The 23,771-nt window shown below is 45.4% G+C and overlaps 3 long non-coding RNA genes across 3 annotated transcripts; 1 reads left to right on the top strand and 2 right to left on the bottom strand.

Moving 5' to 3' along the window:
• The first annotated feature begins 197 nt into the window (after nucleotides 1-197).
• On the top strand, nucleotides 198-22,744 carry LOC148382218 (uncharacterized). Its single transcript, XR_015854151.1, has 4 exons — nucleotides 198-278; nucleotides 18,527-18,576; nucleotides 21,838-22,311; nucleotides 22,403-22,744. It is a non-coding gene; the product is annotated as an uncharacterized LOC148382218 (long non-coding RNA).
• LOC148382220 (uncharacterized) lies at nucleotides 2,480-11,511 on the bottom strand. The gene is made up of 2 exons (XR_015854110.1): nucleotides 10,801-11,511; nucleotides 2,480-3,665 (listed from the first exon to the last, which is right to left on the bottom strand). It is a non-coding gene; the product is annotated as an uncharacterized LOC148382220 (long non-coding RNA).
• LOC148382219 (uncharacterized) lies at nucleotides 21,821-22,601 on the bottom strand. The gene is made up of 4 exons (XR_015854150.1): nucleotides 22,397-22,601; nucleotides 22,215-22,321; nucleotides 22,048-22,138; nucleotides 21,821-21,979 (listed from the first exon to the last, which is right to left on the bottom strand). It is a non-coding gene; the product is annotated as an uncharacterized LOC148382219 (long non-coding RNA).
• Nucleotides 22,745-23,771: the final 1,027 nt, after the last annotated feature.

Here is a 23,771-nt window from a genome sequence, read left to right as displayed (position 1 = left end):
CTGTCGACAACTGCCGGGAGTTGATTTTAATTTGGAGTGGCGGGCCCAACATATTTTGTGACCATTTTAGTGGAGGTCTATTTGCTAATATTTCCCAAACTTAAACGGATTGAAAGGTGTCAAGCTAAATATTTTCATATCGTGCAGTAATCGCCGCTGTTAGTGCAAGTCGCCAAAGACGCGCTTTTGTGTGATTTGAATCGCGCTTTCTCGGCTACTGTACACTTCCGCTTCAGCGAGCTGCTACCTCTTCAGGTTGTTACCATTTGGGGTTTCGAGTGAGTAATGTCAACTCTTTCCAAGCTCTCTATTTCCTGTATGTATGTAATGCATACATGTAAACAATGATGTCAGGTTTTTACTCAGCAAAAGGATCAGCAGACAAAAAACAGTGAGGCAGAATATTGAGTCTTTTCTCGCGAGGAGTGCATCCAGACTTACAGCAATCCAAAATACACTAAAGGTTTTTTGCACCCCCCGCTCTTTTTATTTAGGAATGCCCTACCCACAGTGTGAGACTAGCCCCTGAGGTGGGGGGAAAGCTTGGGCTTTGTCTCATGAGGGAAGGAAAGAGATTCTATGTGAAAAAAGAAGTTACAGATGAGAACCAAAAAGGGTGCAAGGACAGGAGTCTATGTGAAATAAGAAGTCACAGACAAAACACCATGAGAAAAGAGTGAAAAGACAAAATGCTATGTGAAATAAGAAGTCACAGACATAAACAAAACAGTTTGAGCTATCAACAGCCTTCTTGGAGTCCCCGAGGCGTAGAAGGTCAGGAAGCTCCAGACAGCAACGTATGACTGGTGGACATCTGCAAAACGAAACAGCAAGCATACTGTGCAATAATTTTATTAATAAGTACTCATTAGGGAACGCATGATAACATATATATACAATTTACCTATCAATTCCCCCCTGTTTATCATAAGTTCCCGGAGACCAACCCATCACCCATATGGCCACTTCCAAAAGATTTTCAGCCCAGGGATCACATTTCGCAGGAACTAATTTACACCCGGGAGGAAACTGAGTTGTAATAGGCAAAATCAGGGTCAGAAAACAAACCGGACAGGTCTACCACAATAGATTCGCTGACCGGGTCGTCACTAGAGAAAGAATCCCCGTCGACCGAAAGGTCATCCCCTTGGAGCAACGGGAAAGTCTCAGCTGGTGGAGAGATAGCAGTCGCAATTAGCCTGCTAATTAGGGACCGGAGACAAGGGATGCAACAACATCCACACAAGGTCAAAATGGCAGAGAAAACGGCAACGGAGACCAGGGCAGAGGAAACCAGGGTGCGGTACTTTCCGAACACGTTCAGCCAGTCGGTCCAAACCTCTGTGTTCACCCCACTGTGCTCCTTCATCTTCCCGTTCAAGGTCCGCAGGCCCTCAAGGGCCTGGGACAGGCTTCCGCCGGCTGCAGTATTATTTGGAATAAACGTGCAACATTGCTCACCGAACATGGCGCAGACACCGCCCTCCTTTGAGAGTAGCATGTCAAGGGCCATTCGATTCTGGAAAGCCATGAGGGAAGTAGCGGCCAGTTGGGAGTGGACCGCCTTGAAACCTGCCTCGGTCCAGTTTCCGAGCCTCTGCACGTTGTAATGGATGTAGTTAATCCTGTCAACATTTTTGTTAAGAGTACACCACCAACACAGGGCGGATTCGAAACCAGCTGCTATCCCCAGTAGTGGGGTGACCATTATGAAAACCTCTCAAACTTTTCATAGGTAAAATAATAGAAGAACATGTATTAGGAGCCACAGTAAACATTAATGAGTTATTGTACGTCCAAGACAAAAGCCATGGTACGCAAGTTGGAACGCGAACGGTTTCTGGGCTACAAACAACATGATCAAAAGGGGACTTAGTGTTGCGCCTATGTCTAACAATTCTTCCCCATGAGCCATACTGATTAGAATTAGCGTTGGCAGTTGCCTGAGAGAAGAATGTTCGAGGCTCATGGTGCTCTATCCATACAAATAAAATAACCCCCGAAGAAAACATAATGGTAACACAAACCAGCAAAAGCAACCAAAAGCACATGGTAGACTTTGCGCAGGCTACAGCCCGATTAAAGCACTCACCAAATGACTCTCTAATGCTCATGTTTTGGATCTCCTCAGAGTCAACACCCTGAGCTTCGGGTTGGTGTCTTGGAAATTGGCTTCTGCTAGCTTTCGTGTCAACCCTGGATCTTGGCACCAGGATCAGGCACTATTACCAGACTTCGCTCACCTTCCGTACTTAGGTTGGGTCTGCGGAGATCACCTTTTTACAATGAGATAAATGAATCCACGTGTTGCGTTCGGCTATTTTTAAAGCATTAGGTGTCGTGAGTAGTACCAAAAAGGGACCTTCCCACTTGGGTGAATGCCAATTCTTCCTCTTGATACTCTTGATCAAAACCCAGTCTCCCTGTTAGGTTCAGATTCAGCAAAAGGATCAGCAGACAAAACCAGTGAGACAGAATGTTGAGTCTTTTCTCGCGAGGAGTGCAAACAGACTTACATCAATCCAAAATACACTAAAGGTCTTGTTTACACTCCTCTCTTTTTATTTAGGAATGCCCTACCTACAATGTGAGACTAGCCCCTGATAGGTGGGGGGGAAAGCGTGGGCTTTGTCTCAGGAGTGAAGAAACGAGATTCTATGTGAAACTAGAAGTCGCGGACAGGATCCCACGAGAAACGAAAAGTGAATGTTATGGGAAACAAAGTAGTCATGTGAAAAGAGTGCATAGACAAAATGACATGTGCAGACATCAACAACTTTCTTGGATTCCCAGATGTGTAGAAGGTCAGGAAACTCCAGACAGCATCGTTTGACTTGTTGTGGACTGGGTGATGTCTGCAAGAAAAAACAGCAAGCATTCTGCGCAATAACTTTATTAATAAGTACGCATTAGGGAACGCATGATAACATATATATACAATTTATCTAACAATTCCCCCCTGTTTTATCATAAGTTCCCGGAGAACAACACATCACCCACATGGCCACTTCAAAAAGATTTCCAGCCGAGGGATCACATTTCGCAAGAACTAACTTACACACAGGAGGAAACTGAGTCATAATCGGCAAAGCTAGGGTCAAGAAACAAACCGGACAGGTTTACCACAAAAGAGTCGCCGACCGGGTCGTCACTAGAGAAGGAACCCGCGTCGATCGAAAGGTCATCCCTTTGGAGCAACGGGAAAGTCTCAGCTGGTGGAGAGATAGCAGTTGTAATTAGTCTGTTAATTAGGGATCGGAGACAAGGGATGCAACAACATCCACACAAGGTCAAAATGGCAGAGAAAACGGCTATGGAGACCAGGGCAGAGGAAACCAGGGTGCGGTACTTTCCGAACACGTTCAACCAGTCGGTCCAAACGTCTGTGTTCACCCCACTGTGCTCCTTCATCTCCCCGTTCAAGGTCCGCAGGCCCTCAAGGGCCTGGGACAGGCTTCCGCCGGCTGCAGTATTATTCGGAATAAACGTGCAACATTGCTCACCGAACATGGCGCAGACACCGCCCTCCTTTGAGAGTAGCATGTCAAGGGCCATTCGATTCTGGAAAGCCATGAGGGAAGTAGCGGCCAGTTGGGAGTGGACCGCCCTGAAACCCGCCTCGGACCAGTTTCCAAGCCCCCGTACTCGGCGCTTCGTTTCGTTCTCTGCCAGAAAACGGGAACCACGGACTTAGCAAAAGATGTTAGATCATAAGAGGACATCGGTAACAAATGAACAGGTAGCAATAGGGTCACCAAAGCGCAAATTCCGGAGCTGTCGAAAGGCAACCTATCATAAAGTTTGTTACTATTACACCAAAACCAAACATCACTACGAGCAATGGGCAAAAAAGGGGCAGTGACATTGGTCATGGACCCACACCATAGAGGAGGTAGGGCGCCGAGCCTCTCACCGGTACCAGGTAATCTAATACATGTAAAATTACCCTTAGCTACATCGGACGAAAAAAGGTGTTTATATTTTGTCATAGAGGCAACAGGGTAAACCTCATCCCATTTAAAACAATCATGAGTGGGTGAAACGGACAGGCTTAACATTAAAGTAACAGCACACTTAGGACCTATATTCGCAGGTATGATTTTCAAAAGAGGTCTTGGACCCATGCATGCAACGCAACTGGCGCCAGCCATCTTTGCGGCCTGCTCAGCCATAAGAAGCCAGTTGTTAGTATGACCGCTTATCCCTGTGGAGGCCACAAAATAGCTGTCTACATCAGTGAGGAGCGTACTTGTGATTTTCGCTCCTGCTGACAGGGTGTATTTATTTGTAACGGGACGGTCTGCGACCGACATTGTTCTATTAAGGCAAATAGCAATAGGAAAGCGAGGATCGATTCCAGAGGACCAAGCCCACAGTTGAAAACCCCAACAAGAAGTGTTAAACAAGGTGGCATTGGGAGGACGAATATGACCATCAGGGAGTGTAAGAGTCAAAAGGAGGCTTGTGCCCCGATTTATCAAAGTCACCCGTTTAGCAAAGAACACAGCCTCGTCACTGGAACCAGAGGGCCAATACCCTCGCATTTGCGTGGTGACAAGGGTGCCCCAGCCGGTGTTAACCGGGTGGCCAGTTAAATACCACCAATACCCGAGCCATCTATCTCCAGTAGTGGGGCGACCATTACGAAACCCTTTCAAACTTTTCAAAGGTAAAATAATAGAAGAAGATGTGTTAGGAGCCACAGTAAACATTAATGAGTTATTATAAGCCCAAGACAAAAGCCATGGTACACAGGTTGGAACACGGACGGCTCCTGGAACACAAACAACATGATCAAAAGGGGATTTAGTGTCGCGCTTATGTCTAGCAAGTTCTCCCCATGAGCCACATCGACTAGAATTAGCGTTAGCAGTCGCCTGAGAGAATAATGTTCGAGGCTCATGGTACTCTATCCCTCCAAATAAAATAACCCCCGAAAAAAACACAATGGTAACACAAACCAGCAAAAGCAACCAAAAACACATGGCAGACTTAGCGCAGGCCACAGCCTGATTAAAGCACTCACCAAATGACCCTCTAATGCTCATGTGTTTGGATCTCCTCAGAGTCAACACCCTGAGCTTCGGGTTGGTGTCTTGGAAATTGGCTTCTGCTAGCTTTCGTGTCAACCCTGGATCTTGGCACCAGGATCAGGCACTATTACCAGACTTTGCTCACCTTCCGTACTTAGGTTGGGTCTGCAGAGATCACCTTTTTACAATAAGATAAATGCAGAAAACAAATAAATGCAGAAAAAACAATATTCTTTCCCTTCACATTTATGTAATTGGATATAAACCATATGTATTGCCTGAAACGGATACAATAGAGTCGGGAACTTTCCTCTCTGAGGTCTTAAATTGCCTCGTGAAAAAGCTGCAAAACCGTATGTCGTATAAATAGCTTCAACTTGTTTCACCATACCCCCTGTCGAGACATGGGTGACCCCATGACTCGAAATAGCAGCCCATTTGAACAAGTTACGAGGCAAGACAGGCTTGCCCAAAGGTCACACAAAATGACCAACAGCGTTTTTAGTTGCACCCCGTCTTTCCCAAGAGAGCCGTTCCTGGGAGGGGCTCCGAGACTGCATGTCAAGCAACACATCAGGGGGGATGTGCGACATCGAATCATGAGCCGCGAGAGACGAGAGGACATGGAGCAGGCCCTCTGCAGCGGCCTTCGCGGATTCGTCAGCAAAAGCATTACCGAGAGAAACAGGATCAGAGCACGCAGTGTGAGCAGCACATTTGCAAACTGCTATCTTTAAAGGCAGCTGGACAGCGTCCAAAAGTTGAGTCAGTAATGCGGAATGGGTGACGGGCTTCCCTGCAGAAGTTATCATGCCACGGTTGCTCCACTGCTGAGCAAACACGTGTACTGTAGCAAAAGCATACTGACTATCAGTCCAGATAGTGACGGATTTGTTTGCAAACAATTTGCAGGCCCCAGTCAAAGCAATGAGCTCAGCGGCCTGTGCAGACATATTGGATGGCAGTTTAGCAGCCTCCAAAACCATGTCGGCAGTAACAATGGCATACCCAGTAAGGGTCACACCCGATTCATTTTCCTTAGAAGACAAAACCACATGACCATCTGGCAGAGGCGTATCTTCCAAAACAGGCCGAGCCTTAGCAACTTGTTGGGCGGCATCGACACAATCATGGAATTCGCCGTCGCCAGGAAGGGGAATGAGAGTGGCAGGATTGAGTGTCGCGCATCTTTCAACGGTCAGATGTGGCTGAGACAGCAACGTAGCCATGCAAGAAAGATGACGCGCAGGCGACAGGAAGGTCATATTAGTCTGCAGCAGAAGAGCTGAGACAGCATGAGGAACTTTCAGCGTCAAAGGATGAAACAACACAACACCAGCACTGCTCTCCACAGCCATGGAGGCCGCCACCACGGCCCTCACGCAAGGAGGGAGAGCACATGCAACACTGTCCAGTTTAGAGGAATAAAAAGCAATAGGCCGCAACCTTGAGCCATGCGATTGGAGCAAAACGGAGGTCATGTAATGACCTTTGCAGTCAACAGTTTGGACAAACACCTTTTCATAGTTGGGCAAGGCTAGAGTGGAGCTGGAGACCAAAGTCCGTTTGATCAAAACAAAAGCACCCTCAGCTTCAGGAGTCCATTTTAAGTGAGTAGACATCGAGATGTCCTCCACATACATCAATTTGGACAGAGGAGCAACAATTTGGGCATAATCCAGTATCCAGCTTCTACAATAACCCGTGAGACCCAAAAAAGACATCATTTGCTTCTTTGTTAGCGGCTTAGGAGCTTGTAAAATAGAGGCCTTTCTGCTCTCAATTATGGAGCGACCTTGGGAACTCAGATTGTGGCCTAGATACTTAATTTCAGCGGACCACAGTTGCAGCTTGTTCTTGCTGACCTTGTGGCCTTCACCTGCCAAGTGATGCAGCACAGCAAGCGTGTCTTTCTGGCAAGAGGCCAAATCAGGAGACGCTATCAAAATGTCATCAACATAGAGCAAGATTTGACTCCCCATCGGCGGGACAAATTTAGCCATGCTGGCTGCCATCACCTGTGAGTAAATTGTCGGGCTTTCACAATACCCCTGTGGCAACCTCGTAAAGGTGTACCTGGAGCCAGCATATGTAAACGCAAACCAAAACTGACTGTCTTCCGCAATAGGGACAGAGAAAAAAGCATTGCTAATGTCAATCACTGTGAAGAATTTTGCATCAGGCGTCAATGAATTCAATAAGGTATGCGGGTCAGGGACACAAGGTGCCCTCTGAATAACCGCATTGTTTACAGCTTGCAAGTCTTGCACCAGTCTCCACCCAACAGAAGGGAGTGCCTTCTTCACAGGGAAAATTGGAGTATTGCAAGGAGAATCCGGGCAAGGAACAATGACACCTGCTTTTAATAAATCAGAAATAACAGGTGCGATCCCCTGTAAGGCATCAGATTTTAAAGGATATTGCCTCACACAAGGGCGGTATTCAGTTTTAGGTCTTATGACAACAGGAAGCGCACCTTTCACTAAACCAACGTCAGAAGGACCCGCAGACCAAAGATGACTCGGGACCTCAGCGAGGACGTGCTCGTCATCTGACGTCAGCACAAAATCTCAAAATGAAGGTGTTTGCTCAACACCAGGATCAGCATGGATTCCACTAATGAATGACAAGTCTCGAGCCATATTTTGTTTGAAAAGCTTGGTGGAAGGACTATAAAAGGAGTCAGGATTAACCTGAGTCCAGTCAGAAGCTGCCAAGGCATCACCAGCCATAAATCCCAAACATTGCCACGCTGCGGTGTGAGGCCTGTAGAGAGATATAAGGAACGGAGTGGGAGACATGTGCAATCTTCGAATAGCAGGGGGAGCCGTTTGTACAACCACACAAGCACGGCTTTCACCATCATGCAAAAGGAAAGATGCCGTCAAAGTGGCAGGTGTAGCAGCCTCAAGCATGTTCTCGTAGTTGTGATCAGGACCAGGTGTGTCTTTATGCCACATAGTTAGGTGCAGTTTATCGGCCTCCATTGCCTGTTCAGGGCAACGCAAAAGAGTGGCCACACGGGCCAAAAGAGGGGAACCAAATGCCATCACTTCCGTATCAGCCAAATCCAATGAATAAAAATAGTAGCAGTGAAATTGACCATAAATCTGTAACTGGTGTCGCCTTTTGACAACAATTTGACCGTCAAGAGACACAAGGGAAAGCCCAAGGGCAGTGAGAGCATCTCTACCTAGCAAATTAATAGGGCAACTGGGCATCAGCAAAATGGGAATGCAACAACTTCCCCCTTCCAGGTCCCGTATCCAAACTGGTCGAGACTGGGGAACTGGGGTTGCCAGCCCATTTGCTGCTCTCACCCAAAAGGAGTTACCGTTTGGTTGCACACCTTCAGGTATGTCACGACATGTGGTCACACATGCCCCTGAGTCACACAAAAAGGTTATTGGAGTCCCGTTTACCATTAGAGTTATCACTGGCTTCTCAATATTGTTCATCAACAAATCTTGAATGTTCAAATCGACATCAACAGGGGGAGCTGTTGACGAGACAGTTGATCCAACTGTATTTTGATTGGTGCCTAGTCATAAGGGAGGTCTACTCCCGCCCTTGTAATTACCCGGGCAGTTTCTTGCTATATGGCCTTTCTTCCCACACGACCAGCAAATAGGTTCAGAATTGTACCGCTTTGACTGACCTGAAGCGGGCTGGTCATTTGTTCCATAGTTGGGAGAATCACGACTGTACCCCCCGCTACCTCTGCCACGGAATTTGTTACGACCACGCCCCTCTAGGCGTGGTTCGAAGGTCTTATTTTGATAGAACACTTCAGACTGCCCTCCTTCAACAAAAAACACGGTGTCTTTTTTCCCCTTATCTTTTGCTCTTTTTGAATTGACAACTTTTTCGGCGTGTATTGCATGATCAATGAACTGTGGCAAGGTAGATGTCGGGAAAGTGATCATATGTTTAGTGATCCAGGTTTGGATTGCTGGATGCGAATTTGCATGTAGAGCATTTTTGAGTTGTTGGTCATAAACATCAGTTCCATGCTCCAAGCCACTATTGGCTTTGAACACTCTTTCGAGCCTGTGTCTAAAGTCTTCAAACAACTCATCTTCTTTTTGTTTGGTTCGGCCAATGTCTGTGTAATTTGCTCTACGTTCGAATTTCATTTTTATCCTGCCCAATAGGCGGTCAATTTCTGTCTGCAATGGCACCCCGTGACATTCCAATGGACGGCCCCGGGAATCAAAAGGATCCCAGGTGCCTTTAACGCTTGCCCAATGTTTGGTTAAGGATGCCATGAAAACCTGCTGTACTTCATCGCCTCTCAAATTATACGAAGCAATGAGTTGTTTCACGTCAGTACAGTATTGATCAACATCTTCAGTGGGCAACGCTATACCCTCAATTGCCGATTTTATATCAGCACTGGTCCATGTTCTGTACACTAAAATTGTGGGTCCTCCATCATCATGAGGATTTGCCACTTCAATCATCGGGTATGCGTCAGCCGAAGGATCCAACTTAGCACGGCTCCGCGTCAACATACCACGAGCATGGCTCCGCGCCAACATACCACGAGCAGAAGCACTATACTCAGGAGGATGATCTGTGTTTGGTAATTTGGGGTATAAAGACGGAAAAGTTGGTTCGCCTTGGCGTGCCGCAATCTCCGCCTTGACAATTTGATCATTGTTTTCATCCTCATTCATCGCATTGTCAGCCTCGGCCTTCAAGCGGGTCCGAGCTGACACTGTCTCATCATCCTCCTGCCTGTGCAACAGCAAGTTCTTTTTTATCTTTTCTTCGTCTTCCTTATCTCTCAATTTTTCTCTTATCTGCCCACATTTTCTCTTTTCCGCTTCTAATTCCCATTGTACTATCAGATGATACCCGTCTCTATTCCTCTTTACACCACATTTAGCATCAATTGCTTGCTTTAGGTTATTCAACGAATTCGTTTTCAGCTGACCATCAAATTTGTAATCAGTTATCCATTTATCAAGATACCTTACACTTTCGGGGTCGCCTTCTTCCATCAATTTCCAATCTTTGCATTTTAATTCATGTCGGGGTAGCGGTTTTTGTTTGCTATTCGCTGTCCCCATGGTTTATTTTCTAAATCTCAGTTTTGACTTTATTCACAGGACAGTGTTTAAATGTTCGATGTGTGGTGAGTCTCCGGAGGAAACGGAGAATCCCTGCCCTCGTCCACACAAAGCCACGGTTTACAGCCCCGTGTATGTTACACAAAGGAGAGCTCAAAGGAGATCACTCTCAGTCAAATCACACACACACACACGCACACACACACACACACACAATGCGCACTCTTATCTTCCCACAGGCAAGCAGGGGAGTCCGCCCTCCCGTGGAACTTAACAAAATCTAAACTCTTCAACCTTCCTATTGTGTAAGAAACCCTATTTTTGCTTTTTCCCCAAAGCCAATATAAAACCGATCTTTTCACGGATAAAGAAGCCAAACCAGCTAAACCAGAGTCAAGAAAACACCACAGATGGCAGCAGAAAGCTAACACTAACACATTAGGAAGGATAATTAGGAGGCCCACGACACCTCAGCGGAATTTAACTGCTCCAAATTACCTGTACTTCTCTAGAAAACAGATGGGTCCGCTTTCCCATGGAATTTAACTGACTTATCAGTGAGGGGACTCCAACATCCCAGCGGAATTTACTGTTTCTAATTGCACTTGATAGGGTCTAGAATTGTCAAGGTTTTAAGTGACCTCTCGTCACTGCACTTTCATTACTTCAACAGAATCAATATTCATACTCACAGTCTGCTGGGCCTTTCCCCGGATGTTCTCGTCAACCACTCCAGCGTCCAGCCAACTGATCGAGTCAGCCCCGTGAAAAGGGTTTCCTCAATATGCCTTGGCCAAGGACTTGTCCTGCGTCGAAAAGTCGGCCGGAGCCAGAAATAGTCCTATTGAGATTCCGGAACGAGCCCCCAAAAATCTGTTAGGTTCAGATTCAGCAAAAGGATCAGCAGACAAAACCAGTGAGACAGAATGTTGAGTCTTTTCTCGCGAGGAGTGCAAACAGACTTACATCAATCCAAAATACACTAAAGGTCTTGTTTACACTCCTCTCTTTTTATTTAGGAATGCCCTACCTACAATGTGAGACTAGCCCCTGATAGGTGGGGGGGAAAGCGTGGGCTTTGTCTCAGGAGTGAAGAAACGAGATTCTATGTGAAACTAGAAGTCGCGGACAGGATCCCACGAGAAACGAAAAGTGAATGTTATGGGAAACAAAGTAGTCATGTGAAAAGAGTGCATAGACAAAATGACATGTGCAGACATCAACAACTTTCTTGGATTCCCAGATGTGTAGAAGGTCAGGAAACTCCAGACAGCATCGTTTGACTTGTTGTGGACTGGGTGATGTCTGCAAGAAAAAACAGCAAGCATTCTGCGCAATAACTTTATTAATAAGTACGCATTAGGGAACGCATGATAACATATATATACAATTTATCTAACACTCCCGGTACCACTTTGGGGTCTTCCTGCGGAGAAATGGGTTCATCATCAGTGTTATTGGTTAGATTCTTTTGACGTTCCAACATTTTTCTCATGTAATCAGCTAACGTGGCTTCCTCGGGGATCTCCCATGTGTTTCTGAACTGAGGAAGCCTGTAAGGTCTTCCAAACATAGTTTCATAGGGACTTGTACTTGTAATATTTATGTACATTTTGACCAGGTCTAAACACTGAGTCCACGGTCGTTTCGTTTCTTCCATACATTTCTTTAATCTGTTTTTTATAGACTGGTTCGCTCTCTCAACCAGGCCAGCGGACTGCGGTCTGTATGAACAATGGTTCTTTAGATTTATGTGGAACATTCTCCCAATGTTATGCACTATTTGATTTACAAAATGCGGACCATTGTCGCTGTAAATTGTTTCTGGAATACCGTATCTTGGAATGATGTCTTTTCATAAGGCCTTTGCCACTGTGAGTGCATCTGCATGTTTGGTAGGAAATATTTCTACCCATTTAGAAAATGCGTCTATTATGACCAATCAATATTCTTTCCCTTCACATTCATGCAATTGGATATAATCCATATGTATTGTCTGAAACGGGTACAATGGAGTCGGGAATTTCCCTCTCTGAGGTCTTAAATTGCCTTGTGGGTTATGTTTAGCACAGATCAAACACGCTCTGCAAAATCGTTGCGAAAAAGCGGCAAAGCCGTATGTTGTATAAATAGCCTCGACTTGTTTCACCATACCTCCCGCCGAGACATGGGTGACCCCATGACTCGAAATAGCAGCCCACTTGAACAAGTTACGAGGCAAGACAGGCTTGCCCAAAGGTCACACAAAAAGACCATCGGTGTTTTTAGTTGCACCCCGCCTTTCCCAAGAGAGTCGTTCCTGGGAGGGGCACTGAGACTGCATGTCAAGCAACACATCAGGGGAGATGTGTGACATCGAATCATGAGCCGCGAGAGACGAGAGGACATGAAGCAGGCCTTCCGCAGCGGCCTTAGCGGATCTGTCAGCAAAAGCATTACCGAGAGAAACAGGATCAGAGCTCACAGTGTGAGCAGCACACTTGCAAACCGCTACCTTTAAAGGCAGCCGGACAGCATCCAAAAGTTGAGTTAGTATCGCGGAATGGGAGACGGGCTTCCCTGTAGACGTTATCATGCCACGGTTGCTCCACTGCTGAGCAAACACATGCACTGTAGCAAAGGCATACTGACCATCAGTCCAGATAGTGACGGACTTGTTTGCAAACAATTTGCAGGCCCCAGTCAAAGCAATGAGCTCAGCGGCCTGTGCCGACATATTGGATGGCAGTTGGACAGCCTCCAAAACCTTGTCGGCAGTAACAATGGCATACCAAGTAAGGGTCACACCAGATTCATTCTTCTTAGAAGACCCATCAACAAAAACCACATGACCATCTGGCAGAGGCGTATCTTCCAAATCAGGCCGAGCCTTTGCGATCTGTTGGGCAGCATCGACACAATCATGGAATTCGCCATCGTCAGGGAGGGGAATAAGAGTGGCAGGATTGAGTGTCGTGCATCTTTCAACGGTCAGATGTGGCTGAGACAGCAACGTAGCCATGCAAGAAAGATGACGCGCAGGCGACAGAAAAGTCATATTAGTCTGTAGCAGAAGAGCCGAGACAGCATGACGAACCTTCAGTGTTAAAGGATGAAACAACACAACACCAGCACTGCTCTCCACAGCCATGGAGGCTGCCACCACGGCCCTCACGCATGGTGGGAGAGCACATGCAACACTGTCCAGTTTAGAGGAATAGAAAGCAATAGGACGCAATTTTGAGCCATGTGATTGTAGCAAAACAGAGGTCATGTAATGACCTTTGCAGTCAACAGTTTGGACAAATACCTTATCATAGTTGGGTAAGGCTAGAGTGGAGCTGGAGACCAAAGCCTGTTTGATCAAAACAAAAGCATCCTCAGCTTCAGGAGTCCATTTTAAGTGAGTGGACATTGAGATGTCTTCCACATACATCAATTTGGACAGAGGAGCAACAATTTGGGCATAATCAAGTATCCAGCATCTACAATAACCTGTGAGACCCAAAAGAGACATCATTTGCTTCTTTGTTAGTGGCTTAGGAGCTTGTAAAATAGAGGCTTTTCTGCTTTCAATTATGGATCGACCTTGGGAACTTAGATTGTGGCCTAGATACTTAATTTCAGTGGACCACAGTTGAAGCTTGTTCTTGCTGACCTTGTGGCCTTCACTTGCCAAGTGATGCAGCACTGCAAGCGTGTCTTTCTGGCAAGAGGCAAAATCAGGAGATGCTATCAAAATGTCATCAACATAAAGCAAGATCTGACTTCCCATTGGCGGGACAAATTTAGCCATGCTGGCTGCCATCACCTGTGAGTAAATTGTCGGGCTTTCACAGTACCCTTGTGGTAACCTTGTAAAGATGTACCTTGAGCCAGCATATGTAAACGCAAACCAAAACTGTCTCTCTTTTGCAATAGGGACAGAGAAAAAAGCATTGCTAATGTCAATCACTGTGAAGATTTTCGCATCAGGTGTCAATGAATTCAACAAGGTATGTGGGTCAGGGACACAAGGTGCTCTCTGAATAATAGCATTGTTTACAGCTTGCAAGTCTTGCACCATTCTCCACCCCACAGAAGGGGGTGCCTTCTTTACAGGGAAAATTGGGGTATTGCAAGGAGAATCCGGGCAAGGAACAATGACACCTGCTTTTAATAGATCAGAAATAACAGGTGCTATACCCTGTAAGGCATCAGGTTTTAAAGGATACTGCCTCACACAAGGGCGGTATTCAGTTTTAGGTCTTATGACAACAGGAAGCGCACCTTTCACTAAACCAACGTCAGAAGGACCCGCAGACCAAAGATGACTTGGGACCTCAGCGAGGATGTGCACAACACATAATCTCAAAATGAGGGTGTTTGCTCAACACCAGGATCAGCGTGGATTCCACTAATGAATGACAAGTCTTGAGTCATATTTTGTTTGAAGAGCTTGGTGGAAGGACTGTAAGTCCAGTCAGAAGCTGCCAAGGCATCACCAGCCATAAATCCTAAACTTTGCCATGTTGCGGTGTGAGGCCTGTAGAGAGAGATGTGGAGCGGAGTGGGAGACACGTGTAACTTCTGCACAGCAGGGGGAGCCGCTTGTATGACTACACAAGCACGGCTCTCACCATCATGCAGAAGGAAAGATGCCGTCAAGGTGGCAGGTGTAGCAGCCTCAAGCATGTTCTCGTAGTTGTGATCAGGACCAGGTGTGTCTTTATGCCACATAGTTATGTGTAGTTCATTGGCTTCCATTGCCTGTTCAGGGCAGCGCAAAAGAGTGGCCACACGGGCCAAAAGAGGGGAACCAAATTCCATCACTTCTGCATCAGCCAAATCCAATGAATAAAAATAGTAGCAGTGAAATTGACCATTAATCTGTAACTGGTGTCGCCTTTTGACAACAATTTGACCGTTAAGAGACACAAGGGAAAGCCCAAGGGCAGTGAGAGCATCTCTACCTAGCAAATTAATAGGGCAACTGGGCATCAGCAAAATGGGAATGCAACAACTCCCCCCTTCTGGGTCCCGTATCCAAACTGGTCGAGACTGGGGACCTGGGGTTGCCAGCCCATTTGCTGCTCTCACCCAAAAGGATTTACCGTTACTTTGCACATCTGCAGGTATGTCACGACATGTGGTCACACATGCCCCTGAGTCACACAAAAAGGTTATTGGAGTCCCGTTTACGAAAAGAGTTATCACTGGCTTCTCAATATTGTTCATGAACAAATCTTGAATGTTCAAATCTACATCAACAGGGGGAGCTGTTGGCAAGACAGTTGTTTCAACTGTATTTTGATCGGCTAGTCATAAGGGAGGTCTACTCCCACCCCTGTGATTATCTGGGCAGTTTCTTGCTATATGGCCTGTTTTCCCACATGACCAGCAAATAGGAGGTCCAGCATTGTACCGTCTTGACTGACCTGAGGCGGGCTGGTCAATTGTTCCATAATTGGGAGGATCACGACTGTACCCCCCTCTACCCTTGCCACGGAATTTGTTACGACCACGCCCCTCTAGGCGTGGTTCGAAGGCCTTATTTTGATAGAACACCTCAGACTGCTCTCCTTTAACAAAAAACACGGTGCCTGTTTTCCCCTTCTCTTTTGCCCGTTTTGCATTGACAACTCTTTCGGCGTGTATAGCATGATCAATGAACTGTGGCAAGGTAGATGTCGGGAAAGTGATCATATGTTTAGTGATCCAGCTTTGGATTGCTGGTCGCGAATTTGCATGTAGAGCATTTTTGAGTTGTTGGTCATAAACATCAGTTCCATGCTCCAAGCCACTATTGGCCTTGAACACTCTTTCGAGTCTGTGTCTGAAATCTTCAAACAACTCATCTTCTTTTTGTTTGGTTCGGCCAATGTCTGTGTAATTTGCTCTACGTTCAAATTTTATTTTGATCCTGCCCAATAGTTGGTCAATTTCTCTTTGTAATGGCACCCCGTTACATTCCAATGGACGGCCCTGGGAATCAAAGGGATCCCAGGTGCCTTTAACGCTTGCCCAATGTTTGGTTAAAGATGCCATAAAAACCTGTTGTACTTCATCGCCTCTCAAATTGTACGAAGCAATGAGTTGTCTCATGTCGGTACAGTATTGATCAACATCTTCAGTGGGCAACGCTATGCCCTCAATTGCTGATTTTATATCAGCGTGGGTCCATGTTCTGTATACTAAAATTGTGGGTCCACCCTCATCATGAGGATTTGCCACTTCAATCATCGGGTATGCGTCGGCATCAGCCGAAGGAACCGACTTAGCACGGCCCCGCGCCAACACACCACGAGCACGGCTCCGCGTCAACATACCACGAGCAGAAGCACCATACTCAGGAGGATGATCTGTGCTTGGTAATTTGGGGTACAAAGACGGAAAATTTGGGTCGCTTTGGCATGATGCAAGCTCCGTCTTTGTAATTTGATCATTTTTTTCATCCTCATTCATCGCTTTGTCAGCTTCGGCCTTCGAGCGAGCCCGCGCTGACACTGTCTCATCATCCTCCTGCCTGTGCAACAGCAAGTTCTTTTTTATCTTTTCTTCGTCTTCCCTATCTCTCAATTTTTCTCTTATCTGCCCACATTTTCTCTTTTCAGCTTCCAATTCCCATTGCACTATTAAATAATACCCGTCTTTATTTCTCTTTACACCGCATTTAGCATGAATTGATTGCTTTAGGTTATTCAACGAATTCGTTTTCAGCTGACCATCAAATTTGTAATCGGTTATCCATTTGTCAAGATATTTTACATTTTCGGGGTCAACTTCTTCCATCAATTTCCAATCTTTGCATTTTAATTCATGTCGGGGCAGCGGCTTTTGCTTGCTATTTGCTGTCCCCATGGTTTATTTGTTTAGTTTACGGAGTTGGCAATTTGAATGGCACCTACAGTGTTCTAAAGCCAATCTTATTCACAGAACAGTGGTTAAATGTCTCCTTTCCTCTACTCTCACAAAACCACTGTTTACATAAAGGAGAGCTCAAATGAGATCACTCTCAGTCAAACCATACACACACTCACACAATGCGCATTCTTATCGTCTCACAGGCAAGCAGGGGAGCCCGCCCTCCCGTGGATTTTAATAAACTCTTTAACCTTCCTATTGTGCAAGGAAAACTTATCTTTACCTTTTTCTCAAAGTAATATAAAACCTATCTTTTCATGGAGAAAGAAGCCAAACCAGCTAAACAAGGGTTAAGGAAAACCCACCACAGATGGCAGCAGAAAACTAACACATTAGGAAGGTTAGTGAGGAGGCCCCACGACACCTCAACGGGATTTAACTGCTCCAACTACCTGTACGTCTTTACTGCTTTAGAAAACAGAGGAGTCTGCCCTCCTATGGAATTTAACTGACGTTTACGTCAGGGGACTCCAGCATCCCATACAGAATTTAACTGTTTCTAAATGCACTTGATAGGGTCTAGAATTGTCAAGGTTTCAAGTGACCTCTTGCCACTACACTTTCATTCCTTTCAACAGAATCAATATCCATACTCACAGTATGCTGGGCCTTTCCCCGGATGTTCTCGTCAACCACTCCAGCGTCCAACCGACTGATCGAGTCAGCCCCGTGAAAAGGGTTTTGTTTTCTATCTATATGCCTTGGCCAAGGACTTATCCTGCGTCGAAAAGTCAGCTGGAGCCAGAAATAGTCCTATTGAGATCCCGGACGAGCCCCCAAAAATCTGTCAGGTTTTTACTCAGCAAAAGGATCAGCAGACAAAAACCAGTGAGGCAGAATATTGAGTCTTTTCTCACGAGGAGTGCATCCAGACTTACAGCAATCCAAAATACACTAAAGGTCTTTTGCACCCCCCGCTCTTTTTATTTAGGAATGCCCTACCCACAGTGTGAGACTAGCCCCTGAGGTGGGGGGAAAGCTTGGGCTTTGTCTCATGAGGGAAGGAAAGAGATTCTATGTGAAAAAAGAAGTTACAGATGAGAACCAAAAAGGGTGCAAGGACAGGAGTCTATGTGAAACAAGAAGTCACAGACAAAACACCATGAGAAAAGAGTGAAAAGACAAAATGCTATGTGAAATAAGAAGTCACAGACATAAACAAAACAGTTTGAGCTATCAACAGCCTTCTTGGAGTCCCCGAGGCGAAGAAGGTCAGGAAGCTCCAGACAGCAACGTATGACTGGTGGACATCTGCAAAACGAAACAGCAAGCATACTGTGCAATAATTTTATTAATAAGTACTCATTAGGGAACGCATGATAACATATATATACAATTTACCTATCAATTGACATGAAAGGAGAATATTTGTTAGTCGTTAGGTCAGTGGAAGTCGCTAGCTCTCGTGAAACAAGAGGTGGAGCGTTAGCTAGCATGCCCACCCACCCACAAGTAACACTCACTCGGCTGTCAATTAATGGATAATCAACGAAAGCGTTTGACTTGAACGTTGTTTTTTCCATGTCCAACTTGAAGACTGGAGGCTCCACGTTGGCTGCTGGTCGTCTATCTGCATATCTCGAAAGGTACCTCCCCATTTTCCATCTGGCATTAAGCCTCTGGCGACTAGTAAGGTGGACCTTAACGTTTGCTTCCTAATCTTAAATATAGAAGGTCGTGTTATATATTGCTTCAAATATTTGGCGTCCAAAATGTTATCAATGGACATTTTAATTAGTCATTTTCCAAATGAATAATGTCCTATTGATTATTTGGGCATCAGTCAAAAGAAACAAAATAATTGCTCTACGATGGTTAAAGTTACAGTGCCTTGCGAAAGTATTCGGCCCCCTGAACCTTTCAACATTTCGCCACATTTCAGGCTTCAAACAAAGATATAAAATTTAAATTTTTTGTCAAGAATCAACAACAAGTGGGACACAATCGTGAAGTGGAACGAAATTTATTGGCTAATTTAAACTTTTTTAACAAATAAAAAACCGAAAAGTCGGGCATGCAATATTATTCGGCCCCCTTGCGCTAATACTTTGTAGCGCCACCTTTTGCTGCAATTATAGCTGCAAGTCGCTTGGGGTATGTATCAGTTTTGCACATCGAGAGACTGGAATTCTTGCCCATTCTTCCTTGCAAAACAGCTCGAGCTCAGTGAGGTTGGATGGAGAGCATTTGTGAACAGCAGTCTTCAGCTCTTTCCACAGATTCTCGATTGGATTCAGGTCTGAACTCTGACTTGGCCATTCTAACACCTGGATATGTCTATTTGTGAACAATTCCATTGTAGATTTGGCTTTATGATTTGGATCATTGTCATGTTTGAAGATAAATCTCCGTCCCAGTCTCAGGTCTTTTGCAGACGCCAACAGGTTTTCTTCCAGAATGGTCCTGTATTTGGCTCCATCCATCTTCCCATCAATTTTAGCCATCTTCCCTGTCCCTGCTGAAGAAAAGCAGGTCCAAACCACGATGCTGCCACCACCAAGTTTGACAGTGGGGATGGTGTGTTCAGGGTGATGAGCTGTGTTGCTTTTACGCCAAACATATCGTTTTGCATTGTGGCCAAAAAGTTTGATTTTGGATTCTTCTGACCAGAGCACCTTCTTCCTCATGTTTGGTGCGTCTCCCAGGTGGCTTGTGGCAAACTTTAAATGAGACTTTTTATGGATATCTTTGAGAAATGGCTTTCTTCTTGCCATTCTTCCATAAAGGCCAGATTTGTGCAGTGCACGACAGATTGTTCTCCTATGGACAGACTCTCCCACCTCAGCTGTAGTTATCTGCAGTTCATCCAGAGTGATCATGGGCCTCTTGGCTGCATCACTGATCAGTCTTCTCCTTGTTTGAGATGAACGTTTGGAGGGACGGCTGGGTCTTGGTAGATTTGCAGTGGTCTGATACTCCTTCCATTTCAATATAATTGCTTGCACAGTGCTCCTTGAGATGTTTAAAGCTTGGGAAATCTTTTTGTATCCAAATCCGGCTTTAAACTTGTCCACAACAGTATCTCGGACCTGCCTGGTGTGTTCCTTTGTCTTCATGGTTCTCTCTGCGCTTTAAACAGAACCCTGAGACTATCAAAGAGCAGGTGCATTTATACGGAGACTTGATTACACACAGGTGCATTCTATTTATCATCATCAGTCATTTAGGACAACATTGGATCATTCAAAGATCCTCACTGAACTTCTGGAGTGAGTTTGCTGCACTGAAAGTAAAGGGGCCGAATAATATTGCACACCCCACTTTTCAGTTTTTTATTTGTTAAAAAAGTTTAAATTATCCAATAAATTTCATTCCACTTCATGATTGTTGTTGATTCTTGACAAAAAATTAAAATTGTATATCTTTATGTTTGAAGCCTGAAATGTGGTGAAATGTTGAAAGGTTCAAGGGGGCCGAATACTTTCGCAAGGCAGTGTACATGTCAATGTAAGAAGTATAGTTTTGAAAAATGTACTTGCATTTTAACTTAAAAAGTATATTTTTTATCATAGTTGGCACACATGAAAAGTGAAAGTGTACCACCTTATTCTTCAAATAATGACTTGAATTTAAAAATATATACGTATAAATCTAAAAAAAAAAATGCTTATAAGGTATGTTAGTTGGTAGTGTTATGTGCTTGAGGAGCTGAAGTGCGATGTCAAATTGTCATGGCACACCAGGGAGAAGGTGAGCACATGCAATCTCTCACAAAACGCAAGTGCCAGTACTGCTCAATATCATCATCATCATCATCACACTCGTCTGGATATGTTTTTTGATGACATTGATGCAGACCAAGTTAGTGAGAAACGTATATTTAACTAACTTGCTTTGCGTCAGTGTCATGGATAAACTTGTCCAAAAGTGTGTGGTGGTGGTACTGTGGAGTACCTGGCTCTTAGGTTTTGTCCCAGTGAGAGACGTTTGCACTGTTTGCATGTGCTCACCTTCCTCCTAGTGACTGCCACGAGAAGTAAGTGACATCATACCTGAGGTCATCAAGCACTTAAGCTGCTTCCATGGAGGCAGGGCCTTTTCAAACTGCTTTTTTATTCAATAAATTGTTCAAGTGGAATGCGAGTCTTTGTGATTTGAAGTCTTTCATGATTGGTGGTCACTGCATTGGCAAAGTACTGTTTGAAGTCTTGAGTTGGCCATTTCCAAAAACCTAAGTGTCCACTACTATGGACACAGGTTTTCAGCCTTGAGGTGAGCATCACTGTAACAAACCCAAGTCTTTGACTGCTGCTCTCTGTCTCCACATGACCAGTCACTTTGAGTCATGTGGAGACAGAAGCAGCAGTCAAAGACTTGGCTCTGTTCAGTGGCTGAAGGCAAACACTGAACTCAAAGCTGAAAAGAGCCTTCCAAAACCCAAGTGCCACTTTGCATGCCTCCTACCGCTGCCCAAATTCAGCCTGGCCAATCACGTCTCGGTGCAAAATTTGTTGCATAACCACGCCCACTTTCCGGCAGCCAATCAGTGCACCATATGCACATCTGACCAGATTGCTTCAGTCTAAAAAAAAACACGCCCACTCAAAATCTGACCGATCACAGAGCATCTCATTTGCATACCCCGCCCTTTAGAGCTCTCAGCCAATCATGAAGCAGGATTCCAGTCATGATTCCGCCCCATTTCTCAAAAAAAATCACCAGAAAAAAATGTTAAAGGTAAAATAATCCAGAAAATATTTGGGTGGGGGAAAAAATAAAAAAATAAAAATAAAATATTTTATTGGAAAGAAAAATATTTTTAATTTTGTTTTAAAGTTTAAGTTGTTATGTTTGAAAACGAAGAGTTGAAAGTTTGTGTTTGTAATAAAGCTTTATTTCTTTTGCAGAGTAAACATTCAATCACCACAAAGTAACAAGTTGGATGGCAGTCTGTTGCCAAGTGGTGGTCGAGTGACGAGTGGTGAAGTGGTCAGCCAGAGAGACAAGTGATCGGTCAGTGGGACGAGTGTTACTCGTCCATGCCTGGACCTGAGACAAAAAGATTGGTAAAAAGTTGTCATCTTTTTGTGCAGATTATGTTTTTGCATGAAACATACTAGTGCACAAGTAGAGTTGTTCATGGCACCAAGTATTGCCAATTTTGTTCCTTGCTGCACGACCCAGGAAGTTGATTTTGTTCCTTGCTGCCTGTAAGAAAATAGGAGAAAAAGATTATTGGAATAAAGATAAGATTGTGCAATGAGCAGCGTTGAAAGTGCCTCACTTCTCAAGTTGCCTTAGAGTTGAGGCAGTAACAAGGAAACCAAAGTGCTGCGGCTTCACTCTGGTCCTCAGCTTCCGCTACGAGCAGTTTCTTGATGGTGCGCCACACTGGACACAAAAAAAAAAAGTCATTCAAGTTTTGAAACATGTTGGCTAAAATGTAAATTAATTTCCTTCTCTTACCAGCAGAGGGCTTTTCACGCAACACAGACCCAGGTGAACGAGCTCACAGAGTATCTGGCTGAAGACAAACCGGCAGGCTTTGCACTTTCTGGACCAGTATTTGCCACCTCTGCCTGTAAAGAAAAAGAAACATTGACACAACAACTCCATTTAAGTTGACTGGTTTTATTTTTAACTGTTGACTGGAACCTCCTGCTGAAGCAGCTTTTGCCTTATGTTCGAGAGAACCGAGTTCGAGTCTTACACTGTTCCAATTTTAGCTCAAAGACTGCTTTGTGTGGGTCTCGAATCATAGTCTCCCGATCGCTGGGCAAAGTTAAAAAAACATTCTGCCATTTTGCCAGGGAAATTCGGCGGTTTTGTTTTGGTAAGCACAATTTTCAACTTGCTAAGAAGGAAAATTGCAAAATTACCAAGGACTTCAGAGTTCTCACTGGTGAGGTGGATAAGACTTTCCACTTATGTTCGGCAGAACCGAGTCCGAGTCTCACACTATTCCAACTGTAGCTCAAATGCTGCTTTGTGTGGGGCTTGAACCATGGTCTCCCGAACACCGAGTAAAGTCATAAACCATTCTCGCCGGAGAATTTCAGCCTTTTTTATTAGATAGTGTATCGTTGAGTGACAACATTCCGGACTCTGCGGTGCATCTGGAGCGGCTAGCGTGCTATCGGGCGGACCGTGCCATTGTACGAGAGGGAAAGTCGCGAGGAGGTGGAATATGCGTCTACATATGAACTGGGCCTCAGTACCTCCCTCTGCAACTGGATACTGGACTTCCTCTGTCAGAGGCCTCAGGTGGTGCGTGTTGGCGACAAAATCTCCGCCAGCATCACGCTGAGCACGGGGGCCCCCCAGGGCTGCGTGCTCAGTCCATTGCTCTTCACCCTGCTGACGCATGACTGCACTGCGACCTACAGCGACAACCGCATAGTGAAGTTTGCTGACGACACGACTCTGGTGGGTCTCATCACGAAGGGCGACGAGACTCGGTACAGGTCGGAAGTTGACCTTCTGACCACGTGGTGCAGGGACAACAACCTCCTGCTGAACGTCGGTAAGACCAAGGAAATCATTGTTGACTTCCGGAAGGGTCACAAAACACACCTGCCGCTGATCATCGACGGTGCTGTGGTGGAGAGGGTGAGCTGCACCAAGTTCCTGGGGGTGCACATCAGTGAGGACCTCTCCTGGTCCGCGAACACCTCGTCACTGGCAAAGAAAGCTCAGCGCCGCCTGTACTTCCTGCGGAAGCTCAGGCGTACATGTGCTCCTCAGGCAGTCCTGTCTACATTCTACCGTGGCACCATTGAGAGCGTCCTCACCAGTTGCATCGCTGTCTGGGGTGGTAACTGCACTGAACAGAACTTGAAGG

The sequence above is a fragment of the Syngnathus floridae genome, chromosome 18 (assembly GCF_059516105.1).
Source record: "Syngnathus floridae isolate MCC-2025c chromosome 18, RoL_Sflo_1.0, whole genome shotgun sequence".
Taxonomy (NCBI): Eukaryota; Metazoa; Chordata; class Actinopteri; order Syngnathiformes; family Syngnathidae; genus Syngnathus; species Syngnathus floridae.
This window is presented reverse-complemented; position numbering and strand designations above follow the sequence as displayed.